Source organism: Lissotriton helveticus, chromosome 3_1 (genome assembly GCF_964261635.1).
Source record: "Lissotriton helveticus chromosome 3_1, aLisHel1.1, whole genome shotgun sequence".
NCBI lineage: Eukaryota > Metazoa > Chordata > Amphibia > Caudata > Salamandridae > Lissotriton > Lissotriton helveticus.
The window spans coordinates 1,662,538,384-1,662,560,289 of NC_136061.1; the positions used below are offsets into that span (position 1 = coordinate 1,662,538,384).

Sequence of the window (21,906 nt, forward strand, 5' to 3'; positions counted from 1 at the left end):
TTGGGCAACCCCCATTTCCAACATTTGGTGGCAGAGCGGTGGGATAGGACTTGTGTTTGCGCAGTACCACAGCGGCCACGGGTTACACTGCAAATAGAGCTTTGGATGTAATCCGAGCCTTGTTGTGGGGATTATTGCTGTTTGGCTGAATATTGTTTTTGATTGCTTCCTCCTGAAAGTGTTTGACAATTGTGTCCCCTTGTTCCACTGAGGGTGTGTCCCGGGTGTATCTCGCCACGATGGGGTTGATTTACCAGGAAGTGGAACTGATGGAGTACACCGAACAGGAGGTGATAGACTTCCTCCTGGAGAGAGGGATACCCCCAGTAGGGAACATTAGGAGGAATTTGTTTCTCTATGAGGCCCTCAAGAGGGGAGAGCCCTTAGAGATTAATGGGGACTTGTCTGACTACCCCCCCGAAGTTTTGAAGGGTCAGTGGGTTAGAGACCTGAGAGAGGGCTCCCCATCCAGAACCCTGGGAGGTAATTGCTCCGATGAGGAGGAGGAAGAGTTTAGCAGGGCAGAGACGCCAGTAGCTGTGGAGGACACCGAAGATAGGGAGTCTCGCACTGGGTCCAGCCCTGGGGCCACTGCCCCATCCCTTTCCCTGTCCCCAGAAGAGTGGGTAGATAGGAGAGAAGTAAGGGAGTATCAGCTGGCGCTGGCAAAGCTCAGGCATGCCGAGGGCTTAGCGCAGCTGAGGGTAGAAGAGCAGCGACTAGAGACTGAAAAAGTCCTAGCCCAAGAGAGGATGGCGGAGGCGGAGAGGGCCTTCGCCAGAGAGAGATCAGCTCAGGTGGGTAGGTTGTCCCCTGAGAGTGGTTTCAGGAGTCTGGATTCACCGAAGAGGGTGGGATCCAGTGGTGGCAGCGAGTGTAGAGCCAGTGCAAGGAGTCCCACTCCCGAAGCCCAAGAGACTGTGCCTGATTCCCCGGAAGAGGAGGACGGGTTAGTGTTTAGGGGCAGGGGAAAGCTGTTCCATCAGTCCTGGGGAGAGTTTGAGGAGGAGTGTTGGACTGTACTGGAGGATTGGGTGGTGAGGAGAGCAGTGGAGGATTGGGAAGGGCTGTGCCATGCCGTTATCCGGGAGCACATGCTAAGGAGTTGTTTCCCAAGACTGCGTCACCATCTGGTGCGGTGTGGGTTCTCAGACCCCAGGGAACTCGCACGGGAGGCAGACCTCTGGGTAAGTGCCAGAGCGTCTGGGAAGGCTGAGGGAAGTGATCCTGAAGGGAGTGAGACGGGGAGGTGTCCCGAGATGCCCCAGCTGTGGTCACCGGGCCTGGAGTGTTCTTTAAGAGAACCCCAGGTTGGGAGTCTAGGCTGTCCCAATGTGTCATCCAGAGGAAGGGATCCCCTCATGTCAGGAGGACCCGGAGCATCAATAATTGGAGCTCCAGTGGTTCGGGGGTCTGACCAGTCACAGGGTTTAGATCCTGGACTGGGGTTCAAGGTTAAGGGGTTGCCTGACCTGGAGGGTGGGGTACCTGTAATTCAGGTCCCTACAATTTGACTCCCAGGGGTACTACTCCCAGTGGGAGGGTGCGGAACTCTGGGAGGAGGTGCAGAGGGAGGAAGGTCTCTTCTCTGTCACCAGCTCAGCCACAGGGCGCAGATCCTGGGTTGGGTGGCCAGGGACAGGGTTTGCCTGCTCTGGTGGGAGGGACCTCTGTAACCAGAGTCCCCCCGGAAGTGACTCCCAGGGGTACTACTCCAGTTAGGAGGGTGCGGGACTCTGGGAGGGGGTGCAGGGAGAGGGAGGACTCGCCCCTGTCACCGGTTCAGCCTGTGGGGTTCGGCTCCAGGTTGGGGAGAGAGTTGTGTGAGGGTGTCCCCCAGCGTAGGAGATGGAGGAACCCTAGGAGGAGAAGTAGGGGGAGGAGAGCCTCGCCCCTAAGGGCTGGTCAGTCTGAGGGTGTAGACCCCAGATGGGTGGACCAGTGGCAATTTGGAGAGAGAAGAGTGGTCCAAGAGAATTACAAGCCTGAGGCTAGAGCCTCCCACTCTAGGAAGGAGAAACATCCCACTAGGGAACACCAGTGGGGTGGTTTTGTTGGTGAAGGGAGGGTTGCGAAAGAGAACCATCGGGTTCCAGAGTGGAGGAGAGACTGCAGGTGCTCCTGTAGTTGCAGGCCTGCGTCCACCTTTTTCCGCCCCAAGCAGGGAAGCCCATCAAGGCATTGATATGTCTACCCTGGCTTTTGGCTGGGGGGAGTCGTGTTGGACTTGGCCTTTTCCCCCCAAAATTTTTCGCTTTTGACCCCCTTATCTAGATTGTCTCCCCCATGGGATTAAACCTGTATAGGCCATGAGTGGTGTGAGACACCTTGTGAAAATGTAATTACCTGACATAATGTGAGCACTTGTAAAATCCCCCATTTTAAAACTGCACCCCCATTTTAAAACTGCACCTGACTGAAATGTATTGCTTTTAAAATGGATGCCATGGCCATGGGTTTTGCCACTGGACTGACATAGGTCAGCGGTCTAGATAATATTACCCAGCTACCCCTAGCTTTTGGAGGGAAAGCCTGGCACCCAGGGTGCTCACCCCCTCCCCTAGAACCAGTTTAGGCTAGATGTGCCAACATTCTAGAAGGTCCTGGCACTGCCTGGGAGGAGGGTATAAATAGGGAGAAGTGTCACCAGAGAGTCAGTCAGCGCAGGGACAAGAAAGAGAGGGGACCTGCTGTGAGGTGCTACCGCCACATGGGCCTGTGAGCTGGGCCCTGCACCCCTATAAACCCCCGCTCTGCTGTCCCCATGGGCCCCTGACAAGGGAGGGCCCCTATCCAGGTCACTGACGCTATTTGACCGGGTACCACGCCAGCGCTGTGTGAAGAAGCGCCCAGGAGGTGAGGAGTGTGCCCCTGAGGAATTGCTGTGGGACTGTCTGCCCCTCTGAAGCACCCTGGGGAAGATTGTGCCCCCAAAGGAATTGTTGCTGGCTGAGGTGGCGTGAGGCCCTTTGGAAGCGCTGGGCTGTGAGGTGCCTATGGTGAAGGGCTGTGGACAGCTGACTGGCATAAACTGTAGTATCGCCCCCTAAGCGCTGGGTGTCTAAAGACTGTTGCTGCCTGGGGAGGGTTGGTGCCCCCAAGGAAGCTGTGGCCCCCTTTGCCAGCTGTGTGAGGAGAACTGCGACCACGGTGAAGCGCCGAAGTACTGTGTAGCCTGACTGAACTGTCCCTATTCTGGCTGCGTGCAGAGGGAGGAGCAGTGCGCTGTAAATAGCGCCATCTGCTGAGGAGAATCGCGCTGTGCAGGCGCTGAGGAAACTGTGAGGAGGAATAGCGCTGAGGAGCCTACCCTCGTTCCAGCGCGCTGTCCGCTATATAATTAATTAATTACAAGGGAGCCTACCCCTTATCGCCGCTGGGAATCACCGCCGCGGCCCGGCGTGTGTGGGACCCCCCCCACTGCTGTGGGCCTCGTTGCGGCGGCCCCTGGTGCCAGGAGAGGGCCGCCGAAGTGGAGTGAGGGCCGCGCTAGGCCCTGAAGCCGCCGTCTACCTCGTCACGTGACGGGGGCCTGACCGCGTCATCGGCCCGCCCCCGCCACGCACTGATTGGCCTGCGCGGCCGTGACCCCTGAAGGCCGCGCAGGGATTGGCTATCGGCCGGGAAGGCCAGGAGAAGGGGAATCGAAGCCCCGGGTCCCCGTGAGGTAGGAGGGGGACCCGGGTGAAGCTCCGTTGCGGGGCCCCCGTGCCGAGGAGGGAGCCCCGAGAGAAGCGACCGGAGCGGGAGGCCACCCCGCCGGCCTGTGCCCCACGCGAGGGGCTGGTGGAGAAGGCGGGGCCGGGGCACGCTGTCGGTGCCGGCCCGCCAGAGCGAGAAGAGCGTCGCCAAGCCCCGGGTCAGCACTTTTCCCGACTACTGACTACGTTCCTTCCCCTGTGGTCCCTGTCCCGGTAACAGTGACACTTTGATTTTTCATGAGCCCTCAGAAAAGTTTGCCAGGTTAGAGAATCGGATGGAAGAATAAAGTTGCCTGCCTGAAGCATTCACTCCTTTGAGCAATTAGTCCCTGCTAGATGTCCACGAGTGCTTGAAGATTCTTCTAGTCCTTTGAGGTACAGTGAAAAGTCTTTCTTAGACTCACCCACGTACAGGCATTAACCAGACAGCGGCTTGCACAATGTTCGGTATCTTGGTGGCTCTGAATGTTGCACCTCTCAAAATAATCTATGCATGTTATTCAATATACTCAACTGCTTTGCATTACAATAGGTTGGTAAGTCTTGGACGGCGAGACACTCTGCTAGTTTGTCTGTCTCAGGCTGACAAATTGTTTTTTTTAGCAGCTGTAAAATCAATTTCTAGGTTTCACCTACAGTAGAGCATGTGTTATCTCTTGCAAGATGTTTTGTTACCTTACAGGGGGCTAAGAGGCTCCCCATTGCTTGGCTTCATTGTAACTCTCATTTGCTTGCTTCTTACTCATCTAGGCTTCCTTGCTCTTCATGTGCTTGTCCGTACCCTAGAGCGTGGACTCATTACTGTGCCTTTCACCGCTTTCTTTTTTCAGATACTGCTTTTACTCTTTTTGTTTAAGCATGTTACGAATGTGTGTCCTTTTTCAACTTTCAACCTTGAGTACTTCTCCCCCTTTGTGTTCCTCCCATAGTCACTTGGCCCACCCTCCCTCCGTATGCTTGCCCCAGCCAATCTCCATTGTCTGTTTTCTTATCACCAGCCCCTCCCGACCACCCTTCCCTGTCAGTCTGGTTGCCCCCATGCCCTACCTCACTTGTCTGTCTGGTAGACTGGAGCACCTGACACCCACACTTCATTTTAAGTGTGGTTGTCCGTGCCCCCTTTCCATTGTTCAAGTGGTTGCTCCACGCACTGTCTGTTATCTATGTGGTTACCCCTGCCTCTCCTGTCCACCCTCTGTTGCCTGTGTCCTTACCCTCAGCAACCCAACCAACCACCATCCTGTGTCCCATCTGGTTGTCCCAAGACCCTCCCAACCAGCCTCTGTTGTGCGTGTGGTTGCTGCCAGTCACATCGCCCTTTCTCCATTGTGCATCTGCTGTACTCTATGCCGCCCACCCACCTTTTGTTGTCCGTGTGCTCCCCCAACCCCTCCCACAGACCCTCGGTTGTCCTTATGCTTCCCTTACCAATCTTGCATGTCCTCTTCCTCCACCTGTGTCCTTCTCTCTCTCCCTCCTTCCGTGTTGCCTCTTTAAAATAAAAAAATTAAAAGCATTAGCACCAGTCATGTCATTATGCTTTTTTAAATATTACTTAAACCATGCTGCACAGTGGCTGTGCTGCTGTACAGCATGGCTACAAAAACATTGCAAAAGCCAATAGCTCTTATAGGCAAGGCCTGTTGGCTTTGCCGGTTCTTTTTTATTTGCATAAGAGGGTCCAAACCTTATACAGTGGAATGTGTGGCTTGAGAATGGTCAGGAACAATAGATGCATGAATAGATGTAGATGGCACACTACATGATCTCTATGGATTACGTTTTGAATTATAAGGAAAGTTGTCCTAACAAACTACGGGTCCTGCTGACCACTGACGTAAAGAAACTGATGGGTGCCCCCTGCAAGGCATGTGGAGGGGCCCCCTCCGGACTCAATTAGGAGCTCTCTGCACAGAATCCTGCGCTGATGTGGCCCCTTTGGAGCTTGGGGGCCTCCTGCACCGCGTACACCACTCCCGCTGACACTCCAAAGAACTCTGGAGTACTGGGTTTTCTCTTGTAGTAGTTCTACACCGAATGCACCTGTGCTGGTAACCACCATACGTTTGTAGGCCCTAACTGGATCAACGCAGACCATTGATGAATCTGTCAGTAATGACTCCTTGGTGGTTTGATATGTATGTTCATGACACAAGGTCCACTCACTGTTTCGCTGGTCTGAAAATTACTCAGAAGCCAGATATGGGCTATCTGCCCACAGCTTAACATCCACATAACTGTCTCATGTCTGGATCATTCTGTCTGGTTACTAATCCACAGCTAATTAGAGGCTGCACTGCATGCCTGGCCTAGTATATTGAACTTGTCTGCCTCAGTTTCCCTAGACCGGCATCCACAATCTCAGCTGGCTTTCAAGAAGCAAGGTAGTCGCAGGCACTGCAGGGTATAATGTGATCCTATTTATTTATTTTGTATTTATTTTTTGAACTTATAAGGCGCAATCAGCTACCCAAGAAGGGTTTCCCGGCGCCGAGACACAGCGCAGAAAGGTGGAACAGGTTCACTGGGGTTGTTCCAGATTATTGATCGAACAACCAGGTTTTTATTTCTTTCCTGAACCTAGAGTAACTAACCTCCTTGCGTATATGGGGCGGAAGAGAATTCCAAATGGACGGACGCTGATGGGCAAAAGATCTCCCTCCCATTCTGGAGAGTTTGAACCTAGGCACACAAAAGTTTGCTGCTGATTGTGACCGTAGGTTTCTTTTGGGAACGTAGGGGTGAACTAGTGCCTGTAGGTATTTAGGTGCGATGCCTGCTTTAATCTTGAACATTTAGTTCAGGGTTTTGAATCTTATACGGTTTTCCACCCTAAGCCAGTGTAGTTCCCGCAAGGGGGAGGAAACACAGGTTGTTTTTGGAATTTTACATAAAAGTCGGGCAGCTGAGTTTTGGACAAGCTGTAACCTCTTTATGACTGCTTTATTCGCACCTAAGTACAGGATGTTCCCGTAGTCAAGCCGAGATGTAACAAGGGCATTGACTACGGTTTTCTGAGTGGAGATGGGCAGCATCCACAGGATCTTTCCAAGCCACTTCAGGATGGTAAAACAAAGGCCCACAACCTTGTTGGTCTGTTGTTTCATGGACAGAGAACTGTCCATAATTACCCCCAGGTTCCTTACATGAGTGACTGGAGTTGGGATATTTCCCATCTGGGAAGGCCAATGTGAGGCATTCCAGAGATCTCGCTGTTTGCCCAGAAGGAGAATCTCTGTCTTGTCTCCATTTAGTTTCAGCTGGTTGTTAGTCATCCAGCTGAAGATGTTCTGGAGACCTTGTTTAAGGAGAGACGGGGATAGTGGGCTGGATTCTGACAGAGAGAAGATAATCTGTGAATCATCTGCATATGTCATGAGGGTTAGTCCAGATCTCTCCACTAAATCTGCCAGAGGTCTATGGTAAAGGTTAAAGAACAACGGGCTGAGGATAGAACCCTGCGGTACTCCGTGGGGGGAGCTGAAAAGTCCAGAGCACGCTGTGGATGAGGTAATTTGGAATGTCCGTTGCTCCAAAAAAGACCTGGTACATTTCAGAGCATTGCCACAGATCCCGTTTTTTTCTAGCATGGTTAGTAACCTTTCATGAGACACAGTGTCAAAGGCTGCGCTCAGGTCAAGAAGAATAAGGGCGACCGTTTGACCGTCGTCAAGGAGTTTCCGAATGGTTTCGGTGACTCCCAGCAGAGCGGTTTCCGTGGAGAAACCAGCTCGGAATCCAGACTGAGACGGATGAAGGAGAGAGTTTTCTTCGGTAAAGAGAGTTAAAACAGAGTGCAGGTGTCTTTCCAGACATTTGGGAAAAGCAGGGAGAAGTGAGATGGGCCTGTAGTTTGACAGTTTTTCAGGGTCTGCAGTTGGTTTCTTTAGTAGTGGACTCACCATGGCATGCTTCCAGAGTGAGGGTACTGTAGAGAGTTCCAGGGAAGAGTTTAGTGTGTCCACAATGATTTCAAGGGAGGGAGTGTCCAGTTGTTTCATTATATTAATAGGAATAGGATCGTACGGGGAGCCAGATTTGATGGTCTTAAAGATGGACTTAAGAGTGTCAATCGTAATAGGTGGCCAGTGTTCTACGGTCTGATTTACACTGGGGGTATACTCCAAGTCAGCCTGAGAAGAAGTGTTAGTTTTGTTAATGTTGATTTCTACGATTAAATTGTCTATTTTTTCGGTGAAGAAGTGAGCGAGATCCTGACATTGTCTCTCGTTTAGTGGGCGGGTGGTTGCAGTAGTTTGGGCCCCTGCTAAATCTTTGACCGTATTGAACAGTGTTTTTGCCCTGTTTACTGCTTCCATGATGGTATTAGAGACGTACAGGGCGCGGGCTTTCTTGCATGCTGTGTGGTATAGGTTTCTTGCGTTTTGATACGTCCTTTTCTTTCCAGGATCGTAGTCTTTCCGCCACTGTCTTTCAAGTACCTTACATTTGGTTTTCTCATTTTTAAGTGAGTCGTTAAACCACGGGACTGGGGGACGATGTCTATTGCCCTTAGTGTGCGGGTTGGTAGGCAAATCTCAGCCGCATTGCTGAGCCACTGTTGGGTAGCTGTTGCAATACTTTCCATGCCTTGACCTTTATTTGGTGGGTTTTTGCCCAATACTGTGTTGAGTTATAAGTGAGTGAGCGAGGGTACGGTTTCCTCATTGTGCCTATAGCTGCAAACAATGTACGAATTTTTCCCAATAAGCAGTCTATATCAGAACTGTTTCAATTCCCTTTTCTTCCAAGACACTAATGGCAGCAACTTAGGCACTGGGCTGCAAGGAAAATCTGAGCTTACCAACTGTAACATTTTGTAAAATCAAATGAATGCTTAAAAGTAAATTTGCAAGAACAATTCACAAGACATTTACTGGGAAATTTAAGTAACAAAGAGTGCAAAGACATATCCTCGTTTCTATGATCAGAACTCAAGCATGATAGTGCAGGCATTATCAGAGCTCTATCGTGAATGGAAACTAGCCTGAACAGAGACTGTTTACTGCATATGCCTAGCATGTGCATATTCAAAGATTTCAGAAAAATAGAACCTTGCTATGGTCAGAGTCCAGTATAAATCAGATATGATCAGAGATTTGTTAGAATCCAAAGCTTGACCTATTATGAACCCTGGTATATTCAGAGAAGCTGTTGACATGGCTCCAATATAATAAGAGTGCTGCCATAATTTGACACCTTATCGCATCGCACCAAATGAGACCAGTGGATTTTATTACAAGACCGGAGGCTCATATTATGCTTATCTTTTCTTGCATTTATTATACAGCAGCCAATAAATAAATAAAAATACATTACTCAGAAATCCTGGGAAAAGAACAACAAATATTATATCATCATGGAAAAACCAATAGGATGTCATACACCATAATAATTATCTTGACTGAAAACAACAATTCCTCTTTTCTTGCTGCTCGCAGTCAAAATAGGTACTCTGCTCATAAATATTATTTATTTATTATTGTTATCAGTTCATAGTGTTTCTATTGTTATGCATTGTTGTCAATATATATCTATCTTTGATTTCTTACTGTGTTGATGAGAATGCGCTTGTTCTTTACATGCAGCGCTTCATGAAACGTTCAGTTTAACATCTCAACACCCCACTCCACGCCCCAATTCCCTCCAGCACGCTCTTTTAATTTCTGTCAGCGCTGCAGGCTGAGCTCCTTGCTATCACCTGTGGGGATTTCGCCAAGTTTACAGTGGGGTTTGGAGCGCCCGGCACAATGCGCTGCAGGCTGCTTGCGGTAGTGAGACTCCCCGGATTGCGGACCCACCTCCTAACACACCATTCCCTTTTGTAGGCCCTTCCCATTAAAGAAGATTCCTTCTTCAGCTTAACTTACCCTTCAACCCCTCTCTTGGTGTTTTAACCCTTTCAGACCCCTTTTTCTTTTCATTCAGTTTTACAAAGTTTTACCTGCTCATTATGTCTGAAGATGATAAGTCTCAGGCTTTGAAGGAAAATGTAAACTCCTTCATTAACAACTCAGTCCAGCAGGCACTATCCGTCTCCATGCTGGATGTTCCAAGTCACTGGAGGCTTCCATTTCAAAAATATTTCACAATTTCCCTGACATTTCTTCTAAAAAAGAAAGAAACGTGCTGCACTTCAAAGTGTGCTCTCTATGCTGGTCCTCCTACCTAAAAAGTTTCTTATTCAGGGCTGCCCTCCTCCCCCTTTAATATTACTAATTTACAGGGCAATGATAATTATGATGAAAACTTGGCGGACGCTATTTCTAATTTAGATATAATTTCTGACCTTTCTGATGGGCCTTCTGAGAAAAGGTTTCAAATTTCTCCTTCTGATGGTGGTGTGTCTCATCCAGTGTCCAATGATCTTGTGGGTCAATTATGCAAACCTATGTTTCACCCTGTTTAAAATTCATCATCCCAACGCCACTAAGTAGTTCCCCTCTGGGTATGTTTCTGATTATGTTTCTTCTTATTTAAGACATGCCCAAGATACATTTTCCAAAAATAAACTAAAATCTGAATGCCCTCGTCCATCCCTTTCCAATAAAGTGGCTGATACTCCCGTCATAGACCCCATTATGTTATTTTTTTTCACCAAGTTTGGCAAGGACCTAAAAAAAGAAGTTGATAGGGCCGGGTCGAATTGCCAGGATTGGATTTTGGATTTAGTTGGGCCTTTTCTCAGAATTCTAGATTTTGCAGAGGAGGCAAAAAGGGAGGGTGAGCAAGTTGACCTGGATACCCTATCTAATTGGGCACAGCATGCCATATGTATGCTGGGTAACACTAATACATATATATCTTGAGAAAGACGTAAGAGCATTCTACTAAAAAAAATAGACTCTAAGCCATGCAACTAAAGAAGAGGGCCCACAAGCCAATCGCCTTCTATTTGGGGACTCCTTCATTAAGGAAATGGGAAAATATGTTTCAATTTTGCTACTATAGACAAGGTCCAGTTATCTTTGAAAAAAAGATTTTTAGGTCTCGCCCGAGCCAGCGCATGTGCTGCTCTGGCGAGACTTTTAGTAAGTGGGCTTCAAAAAGCTGACCACACGCTTGTGTGGCCTGAATCGCGGTTACGCGCACAAGCGCCATCTGGCTTTCCTCTCTCCTCATGGCTCATTAAGCGCATCGCATCGCACCGCTCGCGGGCAACCTTACCGCGCGCGCACATCGCACACCACTCGCCACCTTGTTCTTTTTATTTATAATTTTTGTTTCAATCGCCACTCTAGCGCTTTAACTGTAAACATCTTAAGCTAAAGCGCGGTGCCACGATTGCTTCAAAAGTAAAGAAATAGAAAACAAAGGGTTTTTTTTCAATTCCTTTACTTTTGAACCATTTGCGCCACCCGATTTAGCTTAAGATATTTACAGTTCAAGCGCGGCGAATGTAACCAAAGTAAATAAAGAGAAAAAAACGTGCGCCTGCCATTTTTTCTCTTTATTTACTTTGGTTTCAATCGCGGCACTCGTGCTTTGGCTGTAAATATCTTAAGCTAAAGCGTGGGTGCTCTGATTGCTTCAAAAGTAAAGAAATAGCTTTTGAAGCAATCAGAGCACCCACGCTTTAGCTTAAGATATTTACAGCTAAAGCATGAGTGCCGCGATTGTATTGCAAATGCTTGTTGAACGGTTGGGGCGCCTCTGGAGGGTCCCCTATGCGCTGCAAGGGCTGCAGGGGCCTGTGATGCGGCCTTGTGCTACGAGGTCCCACTACAATGACAATGTGTGCTATAGAAATGTTATTGCGTCATACAAAAAAATAGCATAACCTATAACACAACATTTATATGTTTCCTCGCGCACATCGATTAAAAAGTCTTCTTTTGTGTAGTCTTCTATTTCCCTTCAGCTCCGGATTAATTATGCAGACCACGATAGTGACTACACCAGAATCTATTATGCTTTTCATATACTAAATACTAAATATATCTGTATATAGAATGATGTTAAATCTACAGATTGAAAAAATGCATAAATACTTCTCTGTGCCTAAGCATCCCGTTACGTTGAAAATTGTCTCTTCCTGCCAAATTCTCACTCTGTCTTCCTGGTCTATCTCTGTCTCTGCTCTCCTCCCCTGATCGCCCCTCTGTCGTTTCTCCTCTGTATCTGCATCTCCCGCTCTTTCTCTGCTGCCCTCTGTCCTTGCAATCCTGCATCCCTCTTGCTTCCCCTGCTGCTGTTTCCCTTTCTCTGCCGCTCGCCTGCTCTCTGGCTGTCTCCAGTGACGTGACCCTGCCTCTCTCTCTGGCGCACTTTGGCTGCTCTCTGACTGTCTTCAGTCGCCTCTCTCTGTGCTGCTCGCCCCGCTCTCTCTGCCGCCCTCTGTCTGTCTAGGCTGCTCTCTGACTGTCTCCCGTGGCCTCTCTCCATCTCTGGTCACCCCTCTCTTGCAACGCCCTTTGCCTGTCTCAGCTGTTCTCTGACTGTCTCCAGTGGTCTCTTTCTGCTGCTGGTCATCCCTCTCTTCCTGATGCCCTTTGCCTGTCTCGGCTGCTCTCTGACTGTCTCCAGTGGCCTCTCTGCGGCTGTTCGCCGCACTCTCTCTGCCGCCCTCTGTCTGTCTCTCCTGCTATCTGTCTCCAGTGACCTCTCTCTGCCTCTGCTAGCCCCTCTGTGTATGCCGCCCTCTGCCTGTCTCGCCTGCTCTCTGCCTGTCTCCAGTGGCCTCTGTCTCTGCTTCTGCACACCCCTCTCGTCCACCCCGGTCTCCCTGCCCCAGCTGTAGTTCCAGGTCTGCACAGGAGGCTGGTGACGGAGTAGGCCGCAGAATGTTTCCGCTCAGTTGGGAAAGTGGCTGATTTATGCTACTGTGTGACCCTATGTGGCACCCAGATGGCGGCGCAGCCCTCCAGCAGCTGAACATGGTGTGCTGCAGTTCCACAACCCTGTGCGAAAGACGGCACGAGCGAGACATCTTTGTGAAGGACAGGTCAAAGGGTGAGACCCGATGGCATGATGCCCCATTTGGCAAAGTAGAGACCACAAGAGTAATGCTGTGAATTTAGGCTGTACTATCCAACCCTTCCATCCCACCTCTCAGTGAGATGGGTACAGTGGAAGATTCAGAATGTGTCTCGAGTAGATACTTTTGTCAAACTGTCACCACAGAAATGTCAGTCAGTTTTGAGTTCCTCCTATCTGGAAATTGCTTCCCATCTCACACAATCCTCACTTCCGCGATCACTCCTCTATGCAGAATTAGCATCAACAGCTCCAAAGTGAAAGAGCACTCGAACTCCTACACCCCCTCCCCATACCTCACTTTTCCCTCTTCTTTCATGACTGTTGCCATTCATTAGGAAAGAACGAATGGATGGAATGCTAGGTTTAATCTAAAGAACTGCTGCTTACTCTGCTCTGTATTCCATTCTATCATGTTTTGGACTTATCATTTGTGACCAAGTTCCACTATCTGTCCTCATTCACCCAGAAGGAATTAAATGTGTGGACGGAATACTTGAATAAATTTCAGCAAGTAGTAACTGCTCTGGGATGCATTCCAGTCTGCAATTTTTGGTCGAGCCTGTGCAGCGCATGTGCTACTCTGCGCATGCTGTAATGGAGTATGGGTTTGAAGCCCCGCCCACTCTTTACCCATATTTGTCATTGGCTTGTGTCATTGCACTTTATAAATGCTAGCTTCTGATTCGTTAATAGGCTTGTTACTCTCTCCTTGTCTTCATTTGTAACCTACACAACATCATTTTTGCGGCGACCTTTCACCCCAATTCCAATGGCACTGCCGAAAACTGCATTTGCACTTCTTATTCCAATATTTTCTGTTTTGTCCGTTTATTCCTTTAACTTTTCTGTTTTCATTGGGATCATTACTCTGTTCAAATCTACATGCAAGGTAAGCATTTTTCTGGGTTTCTCATGTTAAAAACGGGCCATCCGAACCTCTTATTTACAACACGTACAAGCGCTGGGCTCAACGACAGCAGTTTATTTAGAAAACCCAATGCATTTCAGGCCTCTTGGGCCTTTCGTCAGGGGCAACTGATAATAACAAATAACACATACATTAAATCTTGTTCACTTATTTTAAGTTCAACATTTCGTTAAAAAATTACTCATCAATTTCCCATGTTCAATACCAACGGCATTATATGTGTAATACCTCTACACCTCGAAATTACTCTGGCGGTGCTTCCTTCCTTCATTTTTGATGTAACACAACTTAACTCGAGCTGCGCCTAAACCTCTTCAGTTTTCTGCACACCCACTCTACCTCCCTTCGACTGTTCGTGCCCAGTTAACTCATTGCTTGTATTACCAATAACATTTCTCTTATATTCTCAACCACCCTTCACAATTCCAACCTCTGCCTAACTTATTTTTCCGCACGTACCTGCTGTCTAACATCATCTTCGTCTCTCCTGCATAACGGCTTTCACCTCTTTCATTACTCTCCCCAGATTTAAACCTTTTAGATAACCACCCATTTTTCCCACGTGATTTCGCGTACTCTATTCTCCCGCGCTTCCCACCAACACTACACTACCCATAATGCACCAAGGTGCTGACCTTAACTGTGCAACTAATCTGAATCTTTTAATACTCGTTGGTTAATCCTGCGATCAGCATTTATTGTATGTGCCACTTCATAAAAACAACTTTAAAACACATTATCATTTTCATATTTCAATGTCTTTTCCTAATGTTTCAATGTTCGTCCAACTCCTGAATAAATAAACGTGCTTCTTGAACGTAGATGTTCCGCCTTGCATGAGCGTAGCAACATAGTTTCAAATAAATCCAATTTTAGATTCACTGTTCAACGTGGGTGCAAACCCGGTAGGGCATAAGTCATCAAAGTATTTTCATATTTATTTAATTTGTAACCTCCCATGAGGACTGGCCCTTTAGTCTGTAAGCACTATTTTCTTTAATGAGTTTTCCTACTGCAGGCACGACATGCTTTCCTGCACCATTTAGCACGCCATGCGTGCATTCACTTTCCGAGCAGCCTGGGACAATGGCGGACGCTTTTTTGAATAGGCCTCGCATTTACAAGAGTTTGAGCTATTGGCATTGTAAATGACAATGCCTTTCATTTATGTGTTAATTAGCAAAACAGATAAATAAAAGGCATTGTCATTTACAATGGCAATAGTTTAAACTCTCGCAAATGCGAGACATATTGCATTGCAAATGCTTGTTTCTTCTTGGGTTTCTGGCAAGGCCGCCAAAGGAAGGAGTCACTTTGCCGGCCTTTACCCCTCAAAGGGTCAATCCCTTCATAGAGTCTTTATAAGCAAGGCACACAATTTGAAATTAAATCAATGGGCACTATTCAGGACATGAAGATAAGGGGGGATTAGAGTGATATGGTTGCAATGTTTGTGCTAGTGAAAGTATATGTGCATAATGTACAGTTGCTTTTATTGGAGGGAGTTAGGACTGTGGTGCAAAAAGCCATGGTAGACTTACCGAAAACCAAGCCTAGAAATGATGAAGGCTTTGTACAGCAATCTGTATTGTCAGTGATAAAATACAGAACAAAACGTAACCTGTGATCTGTCGCCCCTCAAGCATAACTGTTGGGATACTCCAGCTGACACCACTCATATGTTTTCTTCTGATGCAATCATTCAGAATTAATTCACTGACTATGCTGCAATACAATCAAAATATATACATAATACTCTCCTTTTTGCTCTCGGTTAAGAAGTTGTCTTTTTCTAGCTGTGTCTTGGGGCGATAGCCATATGCATAGAAAGCTCAGAACCCACTACTTGAAGCTCCTGACCCTGGTGCCTGAGTGAGGATGGAGGGGGAGGGTGGGGGGCGGGGGTACGCTAAGCGGGAGAAAGGAATGATAGACCAGAAAGGCCTTCTAATAATACCCTTATTTAAAGTCTTATTTATGCCTCTAGCACAGAAAGGATCTATTCTTCAAACAATTCATGAAAGGCGTATTTTGGGAGAGCCTAGCAGCGACCATCTGACTATTAGACTGAACGGCAAGACCTCTGTAAGAATCCTACTGGAGAAGCAGCAAGGGGCAGTGTCTTGTAGATTTTACTCAGGCTGGTTTCAGACACAATTGAAGTCAGTCAGTCAAAAGCAAAATTGTACACCTATCATGCACTACAGTTTCACTTTCGACAAAGTTGATCAGGGACATCTATGGTTTAACTAACAGTGAAGTATTAAACCTTTGTTTTTATATTTGATAATTCAACTTCACTAATATATTTGGGTAAGAATAAAAGCAACAAATGGGGCAGATTCCTTGACTGAGCATTTGAACAACCAACTTGCTTAAACAAGAGTGCATCTTGCCATTTTGTTTTGTTTAGATATGGATGACCTATCTACCATCCTACAAAACACCAACAGCCATATGGTAAACTAAGATAGGATCTATGCGGACGACTTGGTCCTTCTTGCAGTCATGTCAGTAGTTTCTTCAGACTGCTTAATGTGCTTCACACATATAACTAAGAAAACAAATTGACAATTAATATACATAAACCCAGGATAATGCCTTTTGGGAAATTGGGTCAGAACTTCGGCTAGTCTATATATGGTAAAATAATTACAATATTAAGAGTACCATTATTTGGGGCTTTGTATGGAAACATCATGCAAACAAAACTTTCCGAATCTTCAACAATGTTGCATGACTGCAGTTTGTTAATTTACCAGATTTGTGACCTATTGAATTGAGGTGATACAACACCACACACACAAAATTGCGTAAAGATGGGGCCGGTCTTATCAGTAAATATACACTTCAGTATATGATGCATAACAAAGACCCGGACAAAGCGTATTTAAAAACAGTGATTAAGAAAGCTTACACAGGCATTATAATTGTCAGGGAAAGTATTACCCGAATTCTTGATAAGGTTGCCAACTCTCCTAAAGAGAAATACCGCCAATTGTTGATGATTAAGATTCTGCAAAGGGCCTGACTTGATACTTAAAGAAAACTTTATATAAAATCAGTTGTAATCATTTAAAACAAGGCATTTCTGACTTTGTTTACTTTATTTATAAGTCAGTGATCATCAAGGCTACTCTAGAACACATTTTAAAGTGATTTATTTTTATGTTTACTATTTAAAATATGTACTGATAAGGGTGGGGAGGAAACCTCGGCTTGGGGTGATTTTCCTACTTTTTGTACGGGAAAAAATATAAAAATACTGGTCACGCCTGTAAATAAAACTGACAAGGTGGTAACCCTGGTTCTTAGACAACTTGGTAAACAGACAGAATTTAGGCACCCGGGCAGTTGTATGTGAATTTAGCTCACTTGTAATTTAACTTATACTGGTGCATCTTTCAGTTAAATAAAGTATAGTTTATTTAGGCAAATTAGTCTGTAAAACTTTTACAGTATAATAAAACAAGCATTAGAAATGCAATCGGGCTCGGATTTATTTGAGTTTGAGCTAATGGCATTGTAAATGCCAATGTCTTTTTGCCATGTGTTATGGAGTGTGTGCATGTGGTGTGTAGTGGAATTATGTGGGTTAGATTGTAATTTTACCAATGGTTGCATGCTGTGCTTTAGATGAATATGTTTAAAAGTAAAGTGTATCATACAGCGATTGCTACAATAGTTAATTGTGGATGCGTTAACAATTGATGCGTGGACTGATGGCTGTTGGTGTGTGTGTTTGGTGGAAGAGTGCACTGGCGCCTGGAGGTGTGTGTGCCTGGTGGAAGGGTGCACTGACGGCTGGTGGGTGTGTGTTTGGTAAAAGCGTGCAGAGATGGCTGATGGTGTGTGTTTGGTGAAAGCGTGCACCGACGGTTGCTGCTGAGTGCGCCTTGTAAAAGCATGCACTGACGGCTGCCTGGTGTTGTACGCCTGATGGTGTTTGTGTTTGGTGAAAAAGTGCATTGATGCCTGGTGGTGTTTGGCCCTGGTGAAAGCATGTACTGACGGCTGGTGTTGTTGTGTGTGTGGTTGTGTTTGTAGTGGTGAGTCTGTGGGGGTGAGTCTGTGGGGGTGAGTGGTGATGAGTGTGGTGTGTATGAGTGGTGATGAGTGTGGTGTGTATGTGTGGTATGTGTGTGTCGTGTATGTGTGTGTGGTGTGTATATGGTGTGTGTGTGGTGTGTGTGTGTGTGTGTGTGTGTGGTATGTGTGTGTGTGGTATGTGTGTGTGGTGTATGTGTGTGTATGGTGTGTGTGTCTTCTTGTGTGTGGTGGTATGTATGTGTGTGGTGGACTTACTTTGAGTGTTTGTTTCCTGCACACTCACACACTGCCCCTACACATTCACACACTGCTGACACTGCACACTCACACTGTTCACCCTGCATAGTCACACAATGTTCATCCTGCAGACTCATCTTGCACACTCACACAATGTGCACCCTGCACACTTACACACTGTTCACACTACTCACACTCTGCAATCAGTGTCACTCTGCTGTCACTCTGCAATCAGTGTCACTCTGCTGTCACTCTGCAATCAGTGTCGCTCTGCTGTCACTCTGCAATCAGTGTCACTCTAGTGTCACTCTGCAATCAGTGTCACTCTAGTGTCACTCTGCAATCAGTGTCACTCTAGTGTCACTCTGCAATCAGGGTCACTCTAGTGTCACTCTGCAATCAGTGTCACTCTAGTGTCACTCTGCAATCAGTGTCACTCTAGTGTCACTCTGCAATCAGTGTCACTCTGCAATCAGTGTCACTCTAGTGTCACTCTGCAATCAGTGTCACTCTGCAATCAGTGTCACTCTGCAATCAGTGTCACTCTGCTGTCACTCTGCAATCAGTGTCACTCTAGTGTCACTCTGCAATCAGTGTCACTCTAGTGTCACTCTGCAATCAGTGTCACTCTGCAATCAGTGTCACTCTGCAATCAGTGTCACTCTGCTGTCACTCTGCAATCAGTGTCACTCTGCTGTAACTCTGCAATCAGTGTCACTCTGCTGTCACTCTGCACTCACTGTCACTCTGCACTCACTGTCACTCTGCACTCACTGTCACTCTGCACTCACTGTCACTCTGCAATCAGTGTCACTCTGCACTCACTGTCACTCTGCTGTCACTCTGCAATCAGTGTCACTCTGCACTGACTGTCACTCTGCTGTCACTCTGCAATCAGTGTCACTCTGCACTCACTGTCACTCTGCACTCACTGTCACTCTGCACTCACTGTCACTCTGCGCTCAGTGTCACTCTGCGCTCAGTGTCACTCTGCGCTCAGTGTCACTCTGCGCTCAGTGTCACTCTGCAATCAGTGTCACTCTGCAATCAGTGTCACTCTGCACTCAGTGTCACTCTGCAATCAGTGTCACTCTGCTGTCACTCTGCACTCAGTGTCACTCTGCACTCAGTGTCACTCTGCACTCAGTGTCACTCTGCAATCAGTGTCACTCTGCAATCAGTGTCACTCTGCACTCACTGTCACTCTGCAATCAGTGTCACTCTGCACTCACTGTCACTCTGCACTCACTGTCACTCTGCACTCACTGTCACTCTGCACTCACTGTCACTCTGCAATCAGTGTCACTCTGCACTCACTGTCACTCTGCAATCAGTGTCACTCTGCACTCACTGTCACTCTGCACTCACTGTCACTCTGCACTCACTGTCACTCTGCAATCAGTGTCACTCTGCAATCAGTGTCACTCTGCAATCAGTGTCACTCTGCACTCACTGTCACTCTGCACTCACTGTCACTCTGCAATCAGTGTCACTCACTGTCACTCTGCAATCAGTGTCACTCTGCACTCACTGTCACTCTGCACTCACTGTCACTCTGCACTCACTGTCACTCTGCGTCACTCTGCACTCACTGTCACTCTGCACTCACTGTCACTCAGCCCTCACTGTCACTCAGCCCTCACTGTCACTCAGCCCTCACTGTCACTCTGCACTCAGTCTGCAGTCACTGTCACTCTGCACTCAGTTTGCAGTCACTGTCACTCTGCTCTCACTGTCAATTGCTGTCACTCTGCACTCACTGTCACTTGCTGTCACTCTGCATTCACTGTCACTTGCTGTCACTCTGCATTCACTGTCACTTGCTGTCACTTTGCATTCATTGTCACTTGCTGTCACTCTGCACTCACTGTCAAAAGCCCTCCTACCCCAAATAAAGATCAAAAACTGATTTTAACAGTGGGTCAAATATGTGCAGCAGTGGCGTTCAGCATTTGTCCATAAGCCGGATTCATGGAAGTTTGTTAGTTTAACTGCTAACCAGGTAAAAGAGTTTGATTCTGATCAATTGCATATAAAATCATTTTACCTTTGTTGCCTTAAAATCTGGCGCGGTTTTGCCCCTTGGGCCTACTTTGGACACCCATGTTTAGAACGTGCTGCACAACTCGCACTCGTCGTGCACGGCTCGAAATTAAAATTAGGAACATAGAATAATAAGCCCAGAAGCCATGCCCACTACTCTAGTTAAATCAACTTCTCGGTTTGGCACAAATGGCCATCTTTGCCTCCTTGCAAGGCATAAACTTAAGAATGTAAATGCTGCGTTTATGTAAATTTGTTTTTTTCTTCAACATTACTAATCCTTTCCCAGCCTTCACAAATAAATACGTCTAAAATGCCGTGGAATTATGTTGGTTTTAAGTACATTGTATGAGAGCAGGAGTTGTTCGTGTAGGTATTATAAATACAGAGCTGGGTGCCTGCCAGAACGTGTTGAAAAAGAACAGCTGAATTTAACCCTCAAACTGCCTGGATTGCGCCCAGAATAAGACAGTTCTGTATTTCAAAGGCAGCTGAAAGTTATTAATGCTCCTCCCTTCCCATAACACCATGGTGTGGATGGCTTCCAACTTGGGTATGGGGGGGGTAGGGGCGGGGCACTTGGTATTTTCTCTTTGATGGTACGCAGAAACTGGTGGTTCTGTCTTTCGAGAGTGACCTGAGGCGCCCTTTTCAAAGTGAAGCTGGACTGCGCGTGCAGTAAATGGGGAATGTATACAGAATACCGGCCTGCTTCAAGGCGCTACAATAAAATGCCGCTGCCTGGAGGGAGGGTGGGGAGTCTCGCGGCGGCGGTTGCTCTCATCTGCGGGTGTGACAGCGGGTGGACAGGGGGCGGGTGGTCGGTGGAGGGCAGCGCCCAACTTTTGGCGGGAGAGGCTCAAGCGAGGGCGCTATACTCACCCTCAGGGGGGAGGTCTAGGGCCCCTCGGCAGCCTTATCCTATAGACATATGTACTGGGCCCTGGAAGCTCCTATATGAGGATGGCGAGGGGCTTCGAGGCGCTTAAACGTAGTCACTCGCGCATCCCACCATCAACGGGGCTCCTACTTCGTGGCGTCGAGGACGCATGGCGAGCCTCTGGTAGCCTCGGCCACACGTTGTGATCTTGGGCAAACCCCCGTCCGTTTATTTCAATTTGTAAAGGTGCGGAGAGAGCTTTAAAACCCCCCAGGATGCAAACTCGGGCCACAACATGACAAAATGTCGTCGCTTTCACATTGTCACGCAGCCGTGCTTTGTGTTCGCCGGTGCCCTTTGAGGTTTAAACGCACCCAGCCCAAATTAGGCGCTTTGTGTTTGTTTTTGGCTTCATACACGACGAAAAAACTTTAATTGTGCCCGAAGGCTGAGGTGCAGCTGCTCTGTTTGACACCAGTCAGTCAAAACTCTCACCCATTGGAAAAGAGGTAGGTGCTTGTGGGCTCAGTGCGCCTCAGACCACACAGTGGAGCCGCTGTACTCCGTGCCTTCAGCCGCTGCCACCTCTCATTGAGTACGTGACCTTTGCCCTCCTCGAATCTACACGACCCGCAGTCACTACATTCCTGACAGACATTCAGTCAAGGATTTGTAGTGGCACCACTCACCGGTGAGGATTTCTACGCGCTGACACAGTGTAGATGGAAATTGGTGAACGTGCACCACGCGTCATCAGCTACTCACAGTTTCACTAATATCTGCCAGTAGGGAGCGCAGCTGCGCTGTTCACCAGCGGCATGGTCAGCTCCAGTCACAAGCGACAGAACGAATGAACAAACCATGCCAACTAACCACCAGGTGATTGTACGCCACGGAGCACACGAGGGGGCAGCTGCGCTGGTCGCCACAGCTGTAGCAAAGTTTCACTATTGCACAGTTCACGAGGGTGCAGTCTCACTAGTACCCAGCTCACGAGGGGGCAGCTGGGCTGTTCTGTCGCCATCAACTGCACCAAAGTAACGTCTGTATTTCGATAGCGCCCAGAAGCAGGAGGGTTGTCGTTCGAT

At 47.6% G+C, this 21,906-nt stretch overlaps 1 protein-coding gene across 1 annotated transcript in view; it reads right to left on the reverse strand.

Moving 5' to 3' along the window:
- IQCB1 (IQ motif containing B1) overlaps positions 1 to 21,906 on the reverse strand; it is a 378,653-nt gene that overhangs the window by 355,733 nt on the left and 1,014 nt on the right. The window contains exon 2 of the mRNA XM_078682448.1: positions 5,130 to 5,192. The gene's annotated coding sequence lies outside the window, so the exon portion shown is untranslated. The remainder of the gene's footprint in view (positions 1 to 5,129; positions 5,193 to 21,906) is intronic.